Here is a 21,541-nt window from a genome sequence, read left to right as displayed (position 1 = left end):
CCCAAGACTGAGAAGAGTCATATATAAGTGTCTTATGTAGGGCTAAGCAGTCACTGTCTTGTATTCAGCACCTTGAACATCTAAGAGTCTCTACATTCATTCCATTCGTTGCAGAAAGGGACTTTTCTACCTAACACTTGGAGTATCTGCTTTAGTTCTAGTGTTTAAAAATTGGGGCAAATAAAAGTGCCAGCCTTATAGAGGCATGGCCGTAATTTATTTAAACACTTTGCATTAAGCGTTCAGCAAAGCCCAACACAGAAAGAGAGAACTCAGCACCTACCATACCTCTCTCTCATCACCACCATTATCATGCTGATCATCACATCACTCCATTCCTTCCTGTTTCAGCGAGATGTATCTGCCAGTAATAATTTCAGGCCCCCAAGAGATTGCTTTGAGAAATCTGTCAACATGTAGATTGCTTTTAGTCAATCAGAAGCCATCATTATACCTTTCAGTCACTCACAGGACACTAGTCAAAGTATCTACAGGGTGTCCAGAATGTCCACAATGAGCCCAGCTGGAAACAAAAGCCATCAAGTCCCAGGAGACCCTCACTGACACCCCAAACCAGCGTTCACTCTTTTGTTACCCCAAGCCAGGGCCTGGGCCACTCTATCCCAATTTCTACATCCAAAAAGTCATTGCCACTGTCCTTTATTGCAATGATGCTTGATTTTGGGATGACAAGGGATTGAAAGATAGGCTAACTATTGTTTATTATTGTTGTTACTAATTTTCTTGCTAATATTTACTTCTCAACAAGTGAAATGTAAAGTCCCACCATGGAATGGCTGAACGTCAACACATGAGGTAGCTATCATCATTTTATCACCAACAAGCCATTGCTCATATTTCCAGTGCAAGGAACCCAGCCCTGTGAGACTTACAAAGCGCACAACTCTTAAGTGTCTCTCAAGTCCTATTTCTTTTGTTCAAGTGACCAGTTATGAGAGGTCTGGGTAAAGGGGTGAGCACCCTGAGTGTACAGTGTAACACTGTGCCGACATCTTCAGTCTAAAAGTGCAGAGACTTAGATAATAAATCCCAGCTCTGCACATTACTAGCATGAGAGAAGGATTGCTATGCCATATATCTCAAGAGATTTTCCTTCCCATTGGTACAAATGGTCCCCAGTCTAGCTAGCCCTCTTGGTACCTAAAGTGGATTTCATTTGATACCATTAACCTTAATAAACCCAGAGTCAGAGAACACATCAGCTCCTTGTGATTATATATCAGTCCATCGTAGATTGAAAATGACAACCTAAGCAAGTATCTAATTGTTGAAAACTCCATGTTCATAGTTGTACTTCTTCTGCATATGCTTATTATGATGGTTCAGTATAAAAGTAATGGTTGTGAGCCTAGCTTTTAATGGCTGAGCCAGAGGGGAGTGGAGAAAAATGTATAGTGCAATAAAAACAATAAAAAAGGAGAGGAGAAAAAATATGTTTGCTAAGTTCTTAGCCCAAAGCTTAGCAAATGTTTAATAAATAGTTTGAAAATAATAGTTATTTAGATGATGATAATAATGGTCTATAGAAAACAGTTTATAATTTTCATTGCTCCCCCTCTCTGCCTCTACCCCAACTTGGCCATATCCAGCCCTCATGTTCCCATCCACCACCCTTCCCTTCTATTCCTCTTCCCAATTTACCCAGGAGATTTTAACTATTTCCCTTTCCTGGTACCCTCCTTACCCATCCCTTCTATTCGTCTTCCCAGTTTACCCAGGAGGTCTTAACTATTTCCCTTTCCTGGAACCCTCCATGTATGTGCCCTTAGGGTCCTTGTTTTTATCTAACTTCTCTAGGGTTGTGGATTGTAGCCTGGCTGCCTTTTATTTCATGTCCAATGTCTACTTATGAGTGAGTAAATACCATGTTTATCTTTCTGGGTCTGGGTTACCTCACTCATGATTTTTTTTTTTTAGTTTCATCCATTTGCCTACAAATTTCAATATTTCTTTGTATTTAACCATCAAGTAATACTCCATTGTGTAAATGTACATTTTCTTTATCCATTCTTTATTTAAGGGACATCTAGGTTGTTTTCAGATTCTGGCTATTACAAGTAATGCTGCATGAACATAGTTGAGCAAATGTTTTGTGGTATGACTGTGCATCCTTTTTTTTTTATATTCCAAGGAGTGGTAATCCTGGGTTTTGAGGTAGATTGATTCCCAGTTTTCTGAGAAACATGCCATACATGTTTACACTCCCACCAGCAGTGGAGGAATGCTCCCCTTACTCCACATCCTCTCCAGTATAAACTGTCATCAGTATTTTTTATCTTAGGGATCCATTATGGGATTAGGGAGAAACCTGGTACTAGGGAAATTCCCTGGAATCCACACAAATAACCTTAGCTAAGACTCCTAGCAATAATGAAGAGAGTGCCTGAACAGGCTTTCCATATTATCAGATTAGTGACTACCCTAATTGCCATCATAGAACCTACATCCAGTAACTGATGGAAGCAGATACAGTAATTCACAGCCAAGTACTGGGCTGAGCTCTTAGAGCTTAGTTGAAAAGAGGGAATCTCACATCAGGTCAAGATCATGATTGAGAAAACCACAGAGACTGCTGATCTGAGCTATTGGTAGCTCAGAGACTCTGGACTGACAGCTAAGGATCCTGTATGGGGCCAAACTAAGTCTTCTGAATGTGGTTGACAGTTATGTGGCTTGATATGTTGTGGGGGATACTGACAGTGGGACCAGAACATAGACTGGGTGTATGAACTGGCTTTTTGGAGCCCATTCCCTGTGGTAGGATATCTTGCTCAGCCTTGACACAGGGGGAAAGACTTGGTCCTGTCTCAACTGTATGCCAGACTTTGTTGACTTTCCAAGGGAGACCTTACCTCCTCTGAGAAAACAATGAGGGGTGAGATGGGGGTAGTAAGTGGGGGAGGACTAAAAAATGAGGAAGGGGAAACTGGGGCTACTATGTAAATATTTTTTAAAAAATTAAAGAAAGAAAAAAGCTTATAAAAAGATCTCTGAGCTGTCAATGTACTGACCAGACAGATCTGAGACACCAGAACTGTCTCTCAGTTTTCAGGACAATGTACCAAGGTTAAATGTAGCTAAGAGCACTCCGTGTGTGTGTGTGTGTGTGTGTGTGTGTGTGTGTGTGTGTGTGTACACCTGTACTTGAGTATGGAAGTTGTATGGCGGTAAGAGGTCAATACTTGGTGTCTTATTCTTCAGTCACTCTTTTTTGAGGCAGAGTCTTTCACTCCACTTGGATCATACTGATTTAGCTGAGCTGGTTAATCAATGAGCTCCAGGGATTTGTCCAAATGATGGGATTGCAAGCTGACTTTTATGTGAGTGCTGAGAATCTGAACTCAGGTTCTCATGCTTACATGTCAGTTTTACAGACTTAACCAGCCAGCCCCAATATCATCTGCTTCAAATTGCTTGTAACAATAATAAGAGGCTCGAATGAACTATAGGAATAGAAAAAAAAACTTTAGAAGTATAAAACATAAAATAAGTTTAACTAATCAATGATTCCTCATTCTTTGTAGGCTGCTGTGGTTGACTGTATTTGTTCCTGATGATAGAGTAGCTTACAAACAAGATCTTCTAGCATATTCCTATATAAAGATAGACCTCTATGAATGATAACATAACTGAGATAACTGAAGATAGCTGAGAACAGCGTCAGTATTCTTCCTTTGGACCTCTATGGAGGCGAAACATATTGTGCTGGCTAATGGCATTAGTACAATAAGGCATTGGGGTATTCTGTATAGCCATTCTGTTTGCTAAGTTTGCAGAAGTGTTTCTTCAGAGCTATTTGTCTTTTCTTCCTTGCTCTTCAGGGTAAAAGAGTGTTTGGAGGCTGACAGCTGGTGATGGGCTCACGTGGGAACAGTTCATAAAGCATGACTGCTTCCAGGACAGCTGTTTGCACAAGCCTCAGAGAGGGCTCAGTCCACTGTTGGTAGCAGCAGAGACTCTCTGCAGAATCAACACGTCACTTCCTAAAGATCCTGTCTGATTTTGAATAGCTCCCTAAATGGGAAAATGGGAGAGGAGCAAGGAAGACAGAAGCCATTTCTACTCCATGAGGTTATCATATCCCATGGAGATGAGAATGTAAACAGAGACTGCTCGTTCATTTCCCAGCTTCCCAGACCCGACTAATCACACAGAAGCTATATTGATTATTAACACTGCTTGACCAATAGCTTAGGTATATGTCTACCTAATTCTTATATCTTAAATTAACCATTTCTATTAATCTGTGTACCGCCATGAAGTTGTGGCTTAACAGGCAAGGTTCTGTTCTGGTATCTTTCTCCTTCAGCAGCTACATGGCATCTCCTTAACTTTGCCTACTCTCTATATATATGTTCAGATTTTCTAACTGGTTTTACTCTGCTAAGTAATAGACCAAAACATCTTTACTCATCAACCAATAAAAACATCACATATACAGAAGGAAATCCCACATCATTTTCCCTTTTCTTTCAAAAAAAGGTAGGTTTTAACTTTAACATAGTAAAATTACATATACAAAACAGTTGGCAAATTAAAAAAATACCCTATCATATATCCTATCTGTGTGAGTCTAAAGTTTTATATCTAATTTATCTTTTATAATAATGAAGAAAAACTATAACTATAACTATCTGTCTTCGACTCTTCAAAGACTTCAGAAGGATGTATTATTACCTAAGTAAATAGAAAGTGTATTGTAAGCAACTTCCAAAACTCTAGACTTCACAGAGACACCACACTACCTGGATAATCACCCAAAGTTCTTCAGTCTATAACGCATGGCAGGCTTTTCCATGAAGCCAGAAATTTGAGACACTATTTTACCTATTTTGACTGACTGTCAGTCACTTTGTTCTGTGTCCTGCCAAATGTCTGGCAGACTATTTCATGAAGCAGGAATCCTGAAGGATCATGCCATCTTTTGGAAAGTTCTGGTTCTGCATGTCCAGTTCATATGGCACACAATCAAGTAGTCCAGGTGAGAGCAGTTTCTTGCCCAAATGACTAGCCTTGTCACATTAAAGGCAAATTCTATAATGAGTTTTCTTCAATGCCCATCAACATCTCTGAAGTAATTGGTGCTGCTAGAAATAGACATGTCTCACTATTTAGAAAAGTCTAAGATCTTAAAATATTTTAAATGCTATATTCTGTAGGTCTGTGAGGTGTTGAAGATTATCTAAGTGAAATATATCTCTATATATCTAAAAATCCTAACATAACTACAAGTTTGACTATTATAAATGACTATTTATTGATCTGTAATTTTAATTATATGTTACATTTTAAATGAGTTGCACAAACACAATACCTTAAACAAGAGCAGAAATACTTACACGCAGTGTAACAAATCAATCTTAAATTTGTATCAGTAGACCAATATTTATACCAATGCAAAGTATTCATCTTTATATCATATTTATATCGTCTTTATATCATATTTCCCCATACCTTTTTAAGAAAGAGATTGACTGTGACCATTTAACCATTTATAATCAATCCTCTTTAAATGAAAACAAACATTTATAAACAATCATTATGAGAATTGGGTGTTGTTTTCTCCAAACTGCTTCCTGCTGCTTGCTATGTGAAGTATTTTTAAGGTTCAAGGAGACCTTTCAGGAAGTCTTGTTTTATCAAACCACATTAGCCTGGAAGGAACCTACAGGCCCTCGTACTCTGTGGAAACAAAATCAGAACCTCTTTTCCAGAGTAACATATACTTAGACTCAAATTTTTACATCCAGATACCTTTATGTTAGTTTAGCTTAGCAGCCCCCAGAATCAAATGTCTCTGCAGTCAAAAAATTCAAAGAAAACACAATAATAAGCATAATCCAGAGTTTTTATGTATTTTCCATCTTTACATGGCTTTTTTTTTGCTCTACTACTTTTTAATATTTATTTTACTATCTTTACTTCTTTAATCTATGACTGTCTATTCTCTTGTGGATAGTACATTTTCCAAAGGATTGACAGCAGGATGGGGATGGTGTCATCAAAGGTCCAAAAACCTTGGTACTGCCAAGTGTTCTTACAGGGATAAATAAATTGGGAAGACATAAATACTACATAAACTCCTCATACTCAAAAGCCTCCCAGACTTTGCAATAATTAGCCTTAAGTAAGCTGAGGACAGGCAGTTCCAAAATAATACCGCCTAATTCAACACTGGTTTAAGGTTGAGGGCACTGGCCATTTCTAGGCCAATTAAAAAAGAGAAGAAATTAGTTAGTGATGGCATTATTTAGTGTTCTAAAGAGACCAGATAACTCTTCAGACACTTGAAGAGAACCTCAGTTGGAAAACTGTAAACCCTCCATGTGGCAGAACCAAGGTCAGTAAATGGTGGTTACAACATGACTCCATAGTTGGCAAACTGTCCACACTGAAATGAAATGCTTTGCCAAGTAACAACTTCCCCATCTAAGGTAAAGAAGCACAGAATGCTTTGCAGTCTGTGAAAGTTTGTGGTTCTCCTTCAAGTTCAGTCAAGTTACAATGTGTATAAAAATAAGCTTTGACAGCTGGCTCTAAAAACTAAACAATCAATTTTGGTCTAAATTCCCTTCAAAAATCTTTTAAGTTGACAAACATAATGTGTGAATGATTTTATTTTTACAACCTTGGACAGTTAAGGTTTGAGAGCCACCGGGGACAATGCTGTCAAAAATGGGTGTCTAAAAACACAGAGTTCACTTTCAGTTGGCTTAAAGTTTAAAAGTGGAGGGACTCTGGCTATTTATGTCTTTCATCTGTGCATTCCTGAGGCATATGTTTTGGGAGCAGATGGAATGGCAGGAGGAACCACCAATATTACTTAAACAGATGTACATCTCTATGTGTCTCAGTGCACATCATATACAATTGAAGTTATCAATATTAAAAAAAAACCTGATGCCTATCACATATATAGGAAGAAGGAAGGAGTAAAATCTGAACCTTTTCATCTTTGCTAAACTTTTAAAGACTATACCTCTATTATACATAATTGGATTGAATAACTTAATTGGGGACAAAATAGAAAACAGAAAATATTTACTTACATAATAGAAAGTATTTACTTACATATTTTATTTACTGTTGCAGAATTTATTACGTTAATATAATCTGATTTGATCTAATCTACCCCCACTCATATTTTTATGTATTTTAGATTGACACCATCACAATACAGACAGGAATTTTACATCATTATTAAAAATTTCCCTGAAGCCTAGACCCTTTGCAGTCCCCATGCTGGTACCATTAGATATTGTAAGCCATGGATCTACCTTCCATCACTAGAGAGTTGCCTTTCTTGAAATGCATATAAATGGATTCAAAATAATATTTGAAATGGTTTCACATTGTTGATTTCTCAGTAGTTCTTATTTCTTATTCTTTGAAACAAGGCCACATATTTTATGGCTTCAGTGGCTCTCTGAAACTTCAGAAGAGAAACCATAATTTCATCACTCTGGCATCCTTTATGCCTCCAAGCCAATACCAGGTGCATGATACCACCAAGGTCTACTACCAATTCAGGAAGGACCTTTGTCCCTTTGAATCATATTAACAGCTTTTGTATGCAGTTGCCTTTTAGGAGCAAACATCTTGAACATTTTTCTGCCTTTCTCAAGCTGGAAACTTGAGTTAGGTGGGGCCTTGCTGTAAAGGCTCTCCTCCCATTGTTCTGGTATAGAGAAAAAAAGTCTACTTAATGGAACTAATGCCTGTTAACAATTATAGCCTTTCAACTCATGCCTTGGCTGTAATATAAAACATCCTGCTTCTCCTTTTCTTAAGCTGTACCATTTGTGTTTCTTTCTGCCTCACTTGCCCTTTTTCATTGTGGGTATGCATAAGAATTATGAGAAAAAAACATTCAACCAAAGAAATTAGTTCACTACCTTTTAATTTAGTCTCAAGAAAATCTTAGGACACTCAGACTGCCAAAATATGACATGAATGGCCTCTAGACTCATGGCCAATAGAGACTCCATTATCCTCTGAAACCTCCTGAGCTACACCTCCATGGTTTCTGTCATTCTCAACACTACCATCATTCAGGCAGCTGTGAGACAGACTGATAAATCTCTGCTTGGAGTAGTGGTCCAATGTTCCCAAATCTTCTACATGGCCCTCAAAAAACAACACTGTCAATTTTTTCCCAGCAACAGTTCCACACTTCTCAGTACCAACCTCTCTATTAACTCCTTTTCCTTGCTTTCATAAAACACCATAAACAAAGGGGCTTGGGAAGAGTTTATTTTGGCTAGCAGAGGTAGAGTCAATGGCAGATGTGGGCATAAATATGAAGCAGAGAGAATGAACTCCAAGTGAAGTGAGGAGCCCATCCTCCAGTCCCATACTTTTTTCCAGTGGGACTCAAGGATCTGAAGTTTCCTGATATGCCCAAGCAGAGCAATCAAGAGCCTATAAAGGATGTGTCTCATTTAAACCACCACACCCCATTGATATTATGGCACCTTTGATTTAAAAAAAAAAGGTAACTAGCCAATGAAGACCCACTTTGTGTTACTTGATGTATCCCATTGATCTATCTGTGCTTAATGCAATAATTTCCTGTCTTGCTTTATACTTATAGTAACTATTGTAATCAGAGTCTGTAAGTTGTCAAGCATCTTCCTTTCCAAAATGGTGTTGACTGGATCATGTTCATTGAAGGTCACATACTTTTTAACTGTAATTTGACAGCAAATTACAAAAAGTTTAGTTAAAGCTTTCACTGGATACCACTGAATCTCTAGTACAATCATCAAGATAGTTTAGGACTTAATTTAATCCATTAATTAAGTTAATTTAATCCATTAATTTAAGTGTTTTCAGTTCTTTAATCAATGTTTTATGATGAGTGAGAGAACTTAAATTTTTTAAATCACATTTGTCTTTTGGTATTTTTATTATGTTGCTCCTGGATATATAAATTCAATGTTAATTTTCATTGAGCTATTACTAATACACAAACATTGGTTTTTGTAGATTGACCTTATATTCTCCAATTGTATCTCTTATTAGTTTGGCTTCATTTTAGGATTTTCAATATATATTTTCTTAGTATGTGCAAATCAAGACAATTTTACATTTTCTTTTTAAAATATATATTACCTTTAATAATGTGTCTTCCTTTCTGGCAACACCTAATTCCTCTAATGCAAGTTTCAACAAAAGTTCTGGGGGAAGATATCCTTGTCTTAATCATGATCTTGGGGAACATTCAGCCTTTCATAACCAAGTCTGCTATTGGCTGAAATCCAGTGTCCTAAGGCAGCCTTATGATGTGAGAAAGATTTCATCTAGGGCTGACTAGATGGCTCAAAAAGTAAAATGACTGTCATGGAATCTTGACAACCAGAGTTCAATCCCTAGAACCCACAGGAGAGAACCAACTCCACAAACCTATCCACTAACCTTCATACACATGCCCTGCTATATAATTTACACACACACACAATACTAATAATTTTTTAAGATCCCATCCATCACCAGTTTATAGGTTTTTCTTCATGAATTAAAGTTGAATTTTGTCAAAAGCTTTTTCCATCTATTAAAATATTACTGGATTTTTACCTTTATTTTATTAATATGGAGAGCTAAATTGAGTTTTGTATGTTAAATCCTATTTTGATTTTCTGGAATAGCTCCTAGTGGCCACAATCTATTACCTTTTCTGTATTTTGCTATCTTTGATTTGATAGTATTTTGTTAGGAATTCTTGACCTGTGTCCATGAGGGATATTGGTACACAGTTTCCTTTTGATGTATTTGTAATAATGGGTTTATCAAACAATTTGAGGAAGGTTCCCATCTCTAATATTTCCTAAAGAAATATGTATATGACTCATCTCACGTCACCTATGTGTTGCATAGTACCCACAGTAAGGCTATCTGTGCCTATTCTTCTTAAGAAGATTGTATTGTGATTTATATATACATTTGTGTTTGTGTAGGGGTGGATATATACATGATGTACATGGCCACAGAGACCAGAAGAGGGTGAGGAATCTGCTGAAGCTGAGTTGCACGTGATTGTGAGCCACCCAGTGTGAGTATTGGGGGCAAACGGGTTCTCTAGAAAACCAACAAAAGATCTTAACCACTCAGACATCTCTCTAGCCCAAGATTTTTTAAATTAGATTATGTTCCTCGAATAAGATTACTTATATTTTTTGTTTTGGTTTCTTTCAGGGTCAATTTTTACCATTTAATATTTTTTAAAGAATTATGCCCATTGTTAGTTGCCAAATTTATTGCTGTGAAATTCATATCATTTTTTCTCTTGGTTTTCTGAGACAGAGTTTCTCTCTATGGTCCTGGCTATCCTAGAACTTGCTCTGTACACCAGGCTGGCCTCAAATTCAAAGAGATCCTCCTGCCTCTGCCTCCCAAGTGCTGGGATTGAAGGCGTGCACCACCACCACCCAGCTCAAAACATTCTTTTATCACCTTTTCATTATAGAATGCTTGGTAATAACAGTATTTCATTTCCTGTATCTTCTCGTATTTTACAAAGCACATTAATCTTTTCAAAAAACAATTTTGGGGTTGAGCAATTTCATATTTATAATTAACTATCAATATTTCTGCATTTGGCTTTATTTTCTTCCTTTTATTAAAACAAATTTACTTTGGTATTTTCTAGTTCTTATATTAGAAACTTAAATCCTTGACTTTTTATTAGCATGTATTCATTATACAAAATGGTGAGGTTTCATCTTCATATTTTCTTGTATATGTGTATCATCTGCTTTGGACCAATTCACCCCCTTTACCTATTTCTGTCTCCCTCTCTCCTCTTGATTATCCTCTTCCTCTTCCCAGAAAGTCCCACGTCTGCTTTCAAGTGTTATTTTTGTTGCTGTTAAATCTGGTTTCTACATATTAAAGACAATACCATTTTTTGTTTATCTGGACCTGGTATCTACCTACTGTGACCATATAAAGTTATATCTATTTTCCAAATGGCATCATTTCTTCCTTCTTAATGACTAAACAGTATTCTATTATATTTATCACATTTTTCTTTGCCACCCGTGTGTTGATAGACACTTAGATTTCATATCTTGTTTATTTAGAAAAGTGCTTTATAAATGAGTATATGCAGGTATCTCTGTGTATACTTGTTTAGATTCCCTCAGGTGTTCACCTAAGAGTAATTTTAATAATTCAGTTCTGGTTACAGATTTTTGGTGTGAACATCCACACCAATTTCTATAATATCTTCACTAAGCTACTTTCCACCAAAAATGTTGAAGAGTCCCTATTTTCCTGCTTCCCCACTGGAGTTTCTTGCTTGATTTCTTGATGATAGCCTTCTAATTGGGATGAGGTAGATCTTAGCATAAATTTGATTTACATTTCCCTGGTGGATGAGTGTTGAACATTTTTTTCTCTTTCTTTTTCTCTTTCCTATTTGCATCTCTTTTTATTCATTTATTTATTTATTTATTTATTTATTTATTTATTTATTTATTAAAGATGTCTGCCTCCTCCCCGCCACTGCCTCCCATTGCTCTTTGGGCTGATGAAGGAGGGGGACTTGATGGGGGGGGTGTTGAACATTTTTATAGACTTATTGGCCATTTAGATTTAATTTGGGGGGGATCATTCAGATTATTTGCCTACTTCAAGCTTAAGCATATACAACAGCTATATTCTCTGTGCCTAGTACACATCGCTAAAGGCTCCATCTGATCGAAGAAAGAACATTCAGATGCCAAACAATTAATTTCCATCCAGCTGAGTTGTCTTGGACTTATGACTTCATCTTTATTTGTCTCATATTCCTCATCTATAGAATGAGAGGAGAGAGATTTCCTCATTCAGTTTCATAAGAAAGTGAGCTAACCGATCAGAGAATGGTGACATTTAGAGCACATACTTGAGACTTGGGGACACAGGCCTGGTCCTTCAGTCTGTGGTGCTTAGGCTCTGCACACACCCTGCCTTCTCTTAGCTGTGTTCTCCACAGCTACAAAATGAGGACAAGGGAATCCATGATGGACTCTGTTAGCACTGAATGGTTTACACAAATTACCAGGCACAGTGCTAGGGTTGGGCCTTCAAATTATGTTCAAAACTGTATTAATTAAAATGCCACTTGGCCTATTAGCTTAGGCTTCTTATTAACTAATGTTTGCATCTTAAATTAACCCATTTCTATTATTTTATATTTTACCATGAGGCTTGTGGTTTACCAATAAGGTTCCAGAGCATCTGTCTCCTTTGCTGTCTACATGACGTCTCTCTAACTCTGCCAACTTTCTCCTCTATCTCTGCTTGGAATTCTTGTTTTGCTCTATTCTACCCTGATATAGGCCCAAAGTAGTTTCTTTATTAACCAATGTAAATAAAACATATTCAGAGCATACAGAGGGAATTCCACATCACCTTCCCTTTTCTGTTTAAATAAAAAGAAAGGTTTTAGCTTTAACATAGCAAGATAACAAACAATGAAACAGTTATCAAGCAAGCATTATAGTTACAATATTTAGTCCTTTTACATTTGGCAAATTAAGGACAATATCATTTATCCTATTTTGTGAATCAAAAGTTTTATATCTAATATTTATCTTTTATAATTATATCTATCTTTCTTCAACTCCATCTAAGATTCCAGAAGGATATAATATTACCTAAGTAAACAGGAAGTGCCTTGTAAACAACTTCCAAAACTCTCTATTTGACAGAGACATCTTGCTGCCTGGACAGTCACTTAAAGTTCTTCTGTAACATTGGGGCATCCATCTTCATCCTACAGGCCCATAGTATCTGGCAGACATTCCCATGAAGACAGTTCTGCCTATATTAGCAGATTGTCAGTCACTTTCTTCTATGTCATGCAGAATGTCTTGCAGACTCTTTCATAAAGCAGAAACCCTAAAAGACTGTCTTACCTTTTGTAGGCAACTTCAGCAATCATTTTCCTGTGGGTCTTGCCTGTCCAGTTTATAGAGCATACCATCAAGTAGTTCAGACAAGAGCAGTTTCTTGCACAAATGGCTAACAAACTGCATAAGGAGCCTCTTTGATACCCATCATCTTCTTAAAGTAGATTGGTCCTGCCAGGAGCAGATGAGTCTCATTTTCATGAGAAGTCCTAAGTTCTCAAAACATTTTAAGTGCCATATTCTGTTAGTTTTTGAATGCTTTGATCAATATCTATCCATCTGAAATAGATCTTTGTACATCTAGAAAACCTAACTGACTACAAGCTTGACTATTATAGATGAACTACATAAACACAATACCTTAATCAAGAGTGGAAATATACATATAAAAAAGTTGACCTTAAATCTGCATCAATAAACTAAGATCCACTGCTTGGAATTCCTGCCTTGTTCTATTCTGTCCTGCTGTAGGCCCAAAGCAGCCTTTTTATTAATGACTGGTAATGAAATATATTCAAAGCATATAGAGGGGAATCCCATATCAAATCTAGAGTCTTCAGAGACCTGACGAGAACTTAATTCAGTATCTACATGTTATAGATATACAAAGAGAGGCCAGGATAGATTTAACTCTGCCCCTACACCCCAGAGAAGCATTTGACAAACAAACAGCAGAGATATGACCAGGACTGGAGGCTTGTGCCTGCCACATCTACAGCCCATGTCATTAGTTCTACTCCCAATCCAAGACTCTGTCTATTTTCATTGTCCTGAGCTGGGACCCTGGCCTTCCATCCCCACCACTTTGTCGGACCTAAGAGGTAGTGGTAGCTCATTCCAAGACTTTGTTACTTAAGGAGACATGAGACTAGCTCATTCCAAGAGGCTGAAGCTGCCAGCATTAGGGCTGAGTTGATGAAGTTGGAAGAACAGATCCCACACACAACTTTCACTTGCGATACCAATTACAAGTTAGTGGGTTTCCCAAAACTGCCCTCTCGGTTTTTACAGTTTATTAGGAGTCTCAAAACTCACAGGAAGCTGTGATACTCTGACAGTAGGCTTTATTCCATGGACAGGGTACTCATTAAAACCAGCCTGGAGACAAGCCAAAGAGAAAAGAGTCCACAAACGCTCTACAGCGCAGTTCCCAGTGCTTCTACTATGGAGTCACCGAATTTCTTTCACAGCACCTAAATATAACAACACATATTAGAACATTGTCAACCACTTCAGGCTTTATCCTAAGATTCTACTGGGGCTCCATCACATAAATAAAACATAGGTGAATTCCCACCCACCTGTTCTCAGAATCCAACTCTTCTTGGAGGATGAGCTGATACCTCCTGACCCAGCACTGAAAGTCCCAATCCTAAATCACTTTGTTAGACTCTCTGGAATGAGCCACACCTCCAGGCACACAAAGCACTCTCAAGCATGAAATTCTCAGGGCTAAGAGATTCCTTCCCAAAACTATGGACAAAGGCTAGACTTCTTGGGACAAGGGTAAATTCTTTGCTATGTAAAGCCCAGTACAAATACGATCCCTGGAAGACCCTGACTTCAGCAAAGCATATGCAGAATGCCTGCACTTAGCAGTTAGATAGGCCTGTGTAAACTCTACCACTTATACCTGTGAGACCTCATTTCATGAGGGGTGGGTCTCAGTTTTCCTCTTTAAAAAAAAATTGGAGCTAGAAATGCCTAGCCCAGCATTATTTTTAAAGTACAGAATTTGTGCCTTAAATGTCCTATGCTAATGTCCAGCAGGAATCCTAGGAATGGCAACTCATTTTAATGACTCTTTCTAGTTCTGTTCCTTCTCACCCTTCTTTTTTCTTTTCTCTGCTTCTTTTCCAATGTTCTGTCTTCCCTTGAAATAGGAGGAAGCCACTTGACTTGTTGGGAAGAAGGAGATTTGGAGTTCAGAGGAACCAAATTTACACAGTGCTCTTAGGATAGCCCACCCAAGGGATGGCATCTGACAGTGTCTGCTTAACACAGCAAGCTGTCCGTCCAAGGCTGAAAGGAACACGACTCACACTTCGTAATGACTTAGCTCTTCTCCAGGACTGGTGTAAATTGAAGACGAAAATGTGTTTTCTAAAAATACACAGGCATCTGCTGATGTCTGTACTTGTCTCACCTTTGGCTATACAATGGCCTTGCCTGGACTTCTCTTCTGGGTCCACATAACCAAGGTCAGATGCCAGAAATCTTCTCTAAAGAAAGGGCCCAAGGGTCTCCCTGGTTTGAGTAAGCAGTAGGCTTACTACACAGGGATCATCTGGAGCACACTAGAATATTGCTGCCCACATGAAGCATAAGGTCTTAGTAAGACCACGGAACTGACATCACACTGATCTGGGCTTCCCCATCTCGGGGTGACCCTCCTGATGTTCCCTGGAATGGTCCAGGGATTTGAAGGAATAAATAGAATCATACCCTATGATGGGCACAAGTCTTTCATGAAATCTCTCTCCAAAATACATTGTACTTCCATTCTCCTTTCCTGGATACAAATAAATCCTAAGTTTTCTAGAACTATAGTCACTTTAAAAAGAAAAGAAAAGAAGAGAAGAGAAAAGAAAAGAAAAAGTAAAGTTTGTGGTTCGAAGCCTCAATTTCCAGGCGGTTAAAATTCTGCATCACAGTTTTTACCATTTGCTTCCCTTCTTCCCTTCACAGAAATGTGACGTTCAGAGTGACCAGTTACTCTGGGACCTGTACATTCTCCACCTGGGATTCCTCTAATGGATCTGTAATGCAGAACAGGCAAATGCAGCTGAGTAGGAGGACTTCTGCTGCAGGGGCTAGGTAGAGAGTGCGCTTCTCCAAGACATTCACAGCAGAGTGACCTCTGAAGGCTAACTTCAGTACACTAAGGCAAACATTTGTTTTCTACATGGTCAAGCCATTTTTATACTTTCCTTCTCCTGTTTAGCTTCAAATTATACTTCTGTAAATAATCCTTTATGGGTCTCACGGTCATTCATTTTCCTTCTCTTCTAGATCAGACATCATCTTTTTCAATTGTTAAACTCTCTAATCATCGAGTCAGATGAATAGGTGTTCTCACTTAACTCATTACTTTAATGGGTACTTATTTCCACCTACATGTAAGGGATTTACCTAAATATTCTAAAAAAAATCCTTGCCTTTATTTAATTTGTATTTTAGTAGTGGAAAGTAAGCTATAAGCAAACAAGAAAATAGTAAAACAGTTTATTGGACAATGATAGATGTTTTTATTCTTTTCTATTTAATTTGCATAATTCTTATTGCCAGCAATTGCGATATCATTGCTTTCTTTCTAATCTTTATACTTTTTATTTTTTAATTATTTTATTTATCTAGATTATAATATAATTACATCACTTCACTTTCCTCCCTCCTTGTTTGCTTTTAAATGCATGGCTTCCTTACTCATTAATTGTTGTTGCATACATATACATATAAACATACATACATATACACATATACGTTCCAAATATAACCTGTTCAGTCTGTATAATATTACTTATATGCTTTAAGACTGACGATTTGATATTGGATAACCAGTTGGTGTGCTCTTCCCTGGGAAAGACTATTTCCCCTGCTGTCAACATTTCTTAGTTGCCTGTAGCTCTTTGTGTAGGGTTGACACCTCAGGAGCTCTTCCCCACCCCTGTCCACCTTGATGTGTCTATTGTCCTTGTGCAGCACCTGCTTAGGCAGCCACCTTGTCATCATGTCGCTCTGCTGTGCTGACTTCCTTTGCAGAACTGGAAATAGTCTGATAACACATATGTCCTTTTGTCTTCCCGTCAAAACACAGGCTCCATGAGGACACGGGCTTCATCCACATGTCTCATACTACGTCATTAGTTTCCACACCAGTGCTTTAGCCTCAGTGTACACTTGATGAGCATTTATGAGAGGCATGAACAACTCCTACACGCAAGCAGCCAAAATTTCCCTGCTCTTTCTCTCTTGAGAATGAACACATGGATAGTTTCTTACCTTTGCACTTTTTCATTTGTGGATTGGAAACATTGATAGTGGCCACTCTTCTAACTCAAAAAAAAATCTTTCTTTTTGCCATATCTTGAGTTCAGCTACTCACAGGCGAGAGCAGGAATGCCAAGATTCCAGGCACAGCAGCAGAGCCTGCTCCTCCTGAAGCTGAAATCAATGCACCCAGTTATACTTTAATTAGCGGTGCTCCTTCTCTGCCTCCATCCGCTGATCCTGCTGTCAGGTGTCTCACATTTCCAAGCTTGCTTCCATCCCTAGGTGACTTAGCTTGCCATGCATAGCTAGAAAAGGCATGGAAAGGGCATGGAGCCAATTAGAGTGAAATGGAATGTAGTCTTTGGAGGCCCTTGTCGGAATAAAGAATATTGGATGTTCCCAAAGATGACAGATGCTTCTTTATTTGGGCTGATCTCAGGGGTTAAAGGTCATTTGTAAATAAGATTTGCTCCATTTGGTAAGGCAAGCCCTGTTCCCTATGTCTTTCTTCTTTTTTTTTAATCCCCAAGTCTTTCCCTGCGCATTGGCATGCCTACTTGCTAACAGAAAGGCGCTTGCTCTAGAATGAACCTTTCACGTCCTTGGAGCTTTCCGAGGTAGTAACCAACAGTTAGATGGCTTTGGAAGGGTACTGATGGCCAACTTACACTGTACTGGGCCATCACAGTAGCCAGGAAAAAGAGGAACAAGCTGGTGAGTGGATTGATAGGTGAAACCCTAGCAGTTATATCTCTTGGGTAAGCTGAGAAAAGGTAAAAATGGGGTCAACTTTCTTTCAAGCCTTTAGGTTGTTGATCAAAGCTTTTGTATAGGTGATAGTCCATGGGATACAATCTTCAAAGGAAGTAAAACCGCATTCTGAGTATTAACAACAGCACTATTTCAATTTAGTGCAGATTCATAGACTCTTAGAATTTGTGAACCGTTCAACGTGTGTGTGTGTTCTAAGGCATTTGGTTAACAACCACTTGGATGAGGTCCCTCACTGAATGTGTGGAGCGGCAATTGCTCCAGTGTGTTAGAATGTTATTCCACAGCAACCCCTTGACGAAGAGTCAGTGTTAGCACTATTCTCATGGAAAGATCTTGCCTGAGGTCTTGATTGGTTAAGAAAGACTCTGTCAATGTGTGGGAGTGCTGGGATCCGCAATGAGATAAGATATATTGAATTGTAAGAAAACAAATGAAAATAAGGTTCTGAAGAAGATGTTTTATAAAGATGGCTTAATGAAAGTTAAGAGGAGCATCTCCGAGAACTCAAGAGCAAAGTTATCAATAGTCTATGTAAGGAGCTGGAGTCAGAAAATGCACAGGCATCAGAAGTCTTTGCAAGCATATAGCTGGTCTCTAGCCTCCTTCGGTTTTCACTGCAAGGCTGTCCTATGAACTCCCTCATGGTTAGAAGGTAGCCTTAATGAGGACAATCCACAGTGGCACCGGTTCTTCACTTCTTCCATCTGGTTCTGATATTTACTTCTCCTCATTCACTCAGTCAGAGGGGACTTTAAAGATAACAAATGTTAACCCAAACCAACAGGGGTCTGAAAGTTTGACTGTATAAGTTCCAGTAGGAATCCTTGGTTATATTTTATCATTTCTGAACAATCTCCAGAACTATGCCTCTCTGCTTATGCTCTGACACTTAAGACAATAAACCTGGGCATAACAGAAAACACATGTGTATGCTTTATCCTAAGCGTGACCACATTGGAGACCTAACAGAGCCCATTTTACAGCCCAAATTTTTATTTTACCATTTAATAAGAACCAACATCGTGGAGACTAGAGAGCTGGAAAGTCCTCTTCCAGGGAACCCAGGTTTGGTTCCCAGCACCCAAGCCAGGCAACTCACAAGTCTGTGTAACTCCAGGTCTAGGTGTTGTAGGAGCTGCAGGTTGCATTCCGCCACCCGGCTAGCTTTACCCAAAATAACAACACACAAACTGTATTCTTTTAAACACTGCTTGGCCCATTAGTTCCAGCCTCTTATTGGCTAGCTCTTACATATTGATCTAACCCATTTCTAATATTCTGTGTAGCACCACTAGGTGCGCTTACCGGGAAAGATTCAGCATGTCTGACCTGGCAGCTTGTTCATCGCGTCTGGCCCAGAGAGGGGAAGCATAGCGTCTGTCTGAGGCGTCTTACCTCACTTCCTCTTCCTCCCAGAATTCTGTTCTGTTTACTCCACCCACCTATGTTCTAACCTATGAGGGCCAAGCAGTTTCTTTATTATAATTAACCAATGACCTTCCTCCATCATCTAGGGACTCCAACACTCTCTTCTGACAGCTGAGGACAGCTACACACATATGGCAAATACAAAGATATACATTTTTCATAAAAATAAAAATAAGGGATGTCTTGTAATAAAAATCATTATTAGGATTATTCAAAAAATTTTCACCTTCTATAAGGAGAAGAACATCCCTACTCATGATTCTCTGTACGTTCTAAAGCAGTTTCTGATTAATGTAGACCTCTGTGTGGTTTCTTTGGGACTTAATGACTGCGAGAACCAGGCAGGACAGAAACCTCCGGTCAACATTCTAAAGTAGACAACTCCATGGTTTAAACAGAGCAACCTATAATTACAGGCTCAGCTCATAAAACCCAAGTTGCCAACTTTTCACATTTAAAGTGTTTATTTTATATGAATGAGTATTTGGCCTACATGTATGTTTGTGTACCATGTGCATGCCTGGTGCCTATGGAAGCCAGAAAAGAGTTCAGGATAGCTTGGAACCAGAGTTATAGCCTATCATGAGATACCAGGTGGGTGCTAGAAATGCAAGCCCATGTAAAAGCAGCAAGAGCTTTTCAACTGTTGAGCAGCCCAGCCACTTTGTCTCTCTTTTGAGACAGGATCTCACTAGGTAGCCCTAGTTAACCTGGAACCTGCAGAGATCAGCTTGTATTTGCCTCCCAGGTACTGAGATTAAAGATATGCACCGCCATACCTCGCCCTAGTTGGCTTGGGGGATTTTGTTTTGTGTTGTTTGCAAATACTGTCTGTGCACGCACACTTCTGAGCAACCCTTTTTACAACTGCAACCTTCTCACTGTAACCAGCTCTGATGCCAGTTCTCAGCTGAGTGAACTGGCACCAAGCCAGCATAATTGACAATCATAAGAAAGGGCAATGGGCTGAGTCATAGAATAGAATTGGTTTTCATTACATGGCTTTGGGAGTGGATATGCATTCCCTATGCTTCTCTGCCAAAGCTACATAGTTGACCAGAAAAGGAAAACCAACACCTCTGAAAAAAAAATGAAGACGAGATGTGGTATAGCATCCAGGAAGGACTTCTCTGCTAGAGCAGAGCGTGCTTCAGGAAGAGAGGACCACACACTCAGGACAAAGCCGCAAACAGGGAAGAAGCCAGCAAAGCATCTCTGAGGCTAGGAATTATAAAGAGCATTTTATTTCACAAACAAGTTTCAAGATTGCTTTGGCCGAAGCCTGATTGCTGAGGCTTTCACATATATTGGCTCATAAGAGAAGTTTTTAAGGGAGCTAACTTTAATTTGAATTCAGTACAGTAGACCCCGGAGTGAAGAAGAATGCTTAAGAAGCTTGTTAGATTTTTTTCTAGGAAAGATAGCCAGTGTTTTCATTTTAAACTTCATTGCATTCCGAAGGATTTTTAAAAGTCTTTTTAAGAAGACATTTAAAATTATGATACATCCTTACCATTCAATATTTGATTTTTTTGATCCTTAATATTTCAGAGGCTTATTTTTCCCTTCACTCATGTTCATGATTAATGTTGGGATTTTGTGGCATGCAAAGAGTTTTGATATGCTTAATAGCAATTTTCAGCCTCATACCAATGGGAAATAAAAGCTTACATTACAAGAATAGATTTGCCAGCAGAAAATGAATGGGTTAGGAATTGCAGCTGGAGTTTTTCGAGAGTAGCCATTAGATCCTCAGCACTTTGGGAAGAGTTGTATTGAAGAGTCTTTTCTCAAGGAGAAATGCTGTTCCTTGACTGCCTTTTGTTGATACTGCAACCTAGCATTTAAAAGGGAAGGGGTCAGTCATCACAATAGCTCTCTTGCTTTTTCTAAGGGCAGCAGAATTGTAGAATTTGGAGTTGAGGAAACACGGATTTCAATCCTAAATGACCCTTTGTGATTTGATCTTTGAGAAATCACTTGACCCTTCTAAGACTGGGTCTCCTCATTGTAAAGTTTTGATAATGATGATGATGATGATGATGATGATGATGATGATGATGATGATGATGGTGATGATGATGGTGATGATGGTGATGATGATGGTGATGATGATGATGATGATTACACTATACTCAGCAGCACTGAGTCTTAAAGTTTACCTTCTTAATAGAGCCTGGCAGACAGGATGAATAAAAATAAATGCTAGTCATAGGTTTGTGGTTTTATTTACCTTGTTACAAATGTGAGGACATTTTTCTATACGGTGGCTCTTTATTTATGTGTCTGTTATAAATAAAGGAAGGAAGATTTTAGAAAGGAAGTTGACATGAATGGGCCTCAGACTGGCTTTTTTTTTTCTTTAATATAATTTTTTATTAAAAAAAAAGATTTCCACCTCCTCCCCGCCTCCCATTTCCCTCCCCGTC

The 21,541-nt window shown here is 38.5% G+C and overlaps 1 protein-coding gene across 1 annotated transcript in view; it reads left to right on the top strand.

Annotated features, from left to right (window-relative positions):
* Positions 1 to 21,541, top strand: part of Atp10b (ATPase phospholipid transporting 10B (putative)) — a 271,382-nt gene that overhangs the window by 133,625 nt on the left and 116,216 nt on the right. Inside the window, exon 3 of the mRNA XM_050138627.1 lies at positions 9,978 to 10,072. The gene's annotated coding sequence lies outside the window, so the exon portion shown is untranslated. The remainder of the gene's footprint in view (positions 1 to 9,977; positions 10,073 to 21,541) is intronic.

Source organism: Alexandromys fortis, unplaced genomic scaffold, assembly GCF_014885135.2.
Source record: "Alexandromys fortis isolate MF-2015 unplaced genomic scaffold, M_Fortis_MF-2015_v1.1 scaffold_11, whole genome shotgun sequence".
Lineage (NCBI taxonomy): Eukaryota > Metazoa > Chordata > Mammalia > Rodentia > Cricetidae > Alexandromys > Alexandromys fortis.
This window is presented reverse-complemented; position numbering and strand designations above follow the sequence as displayed.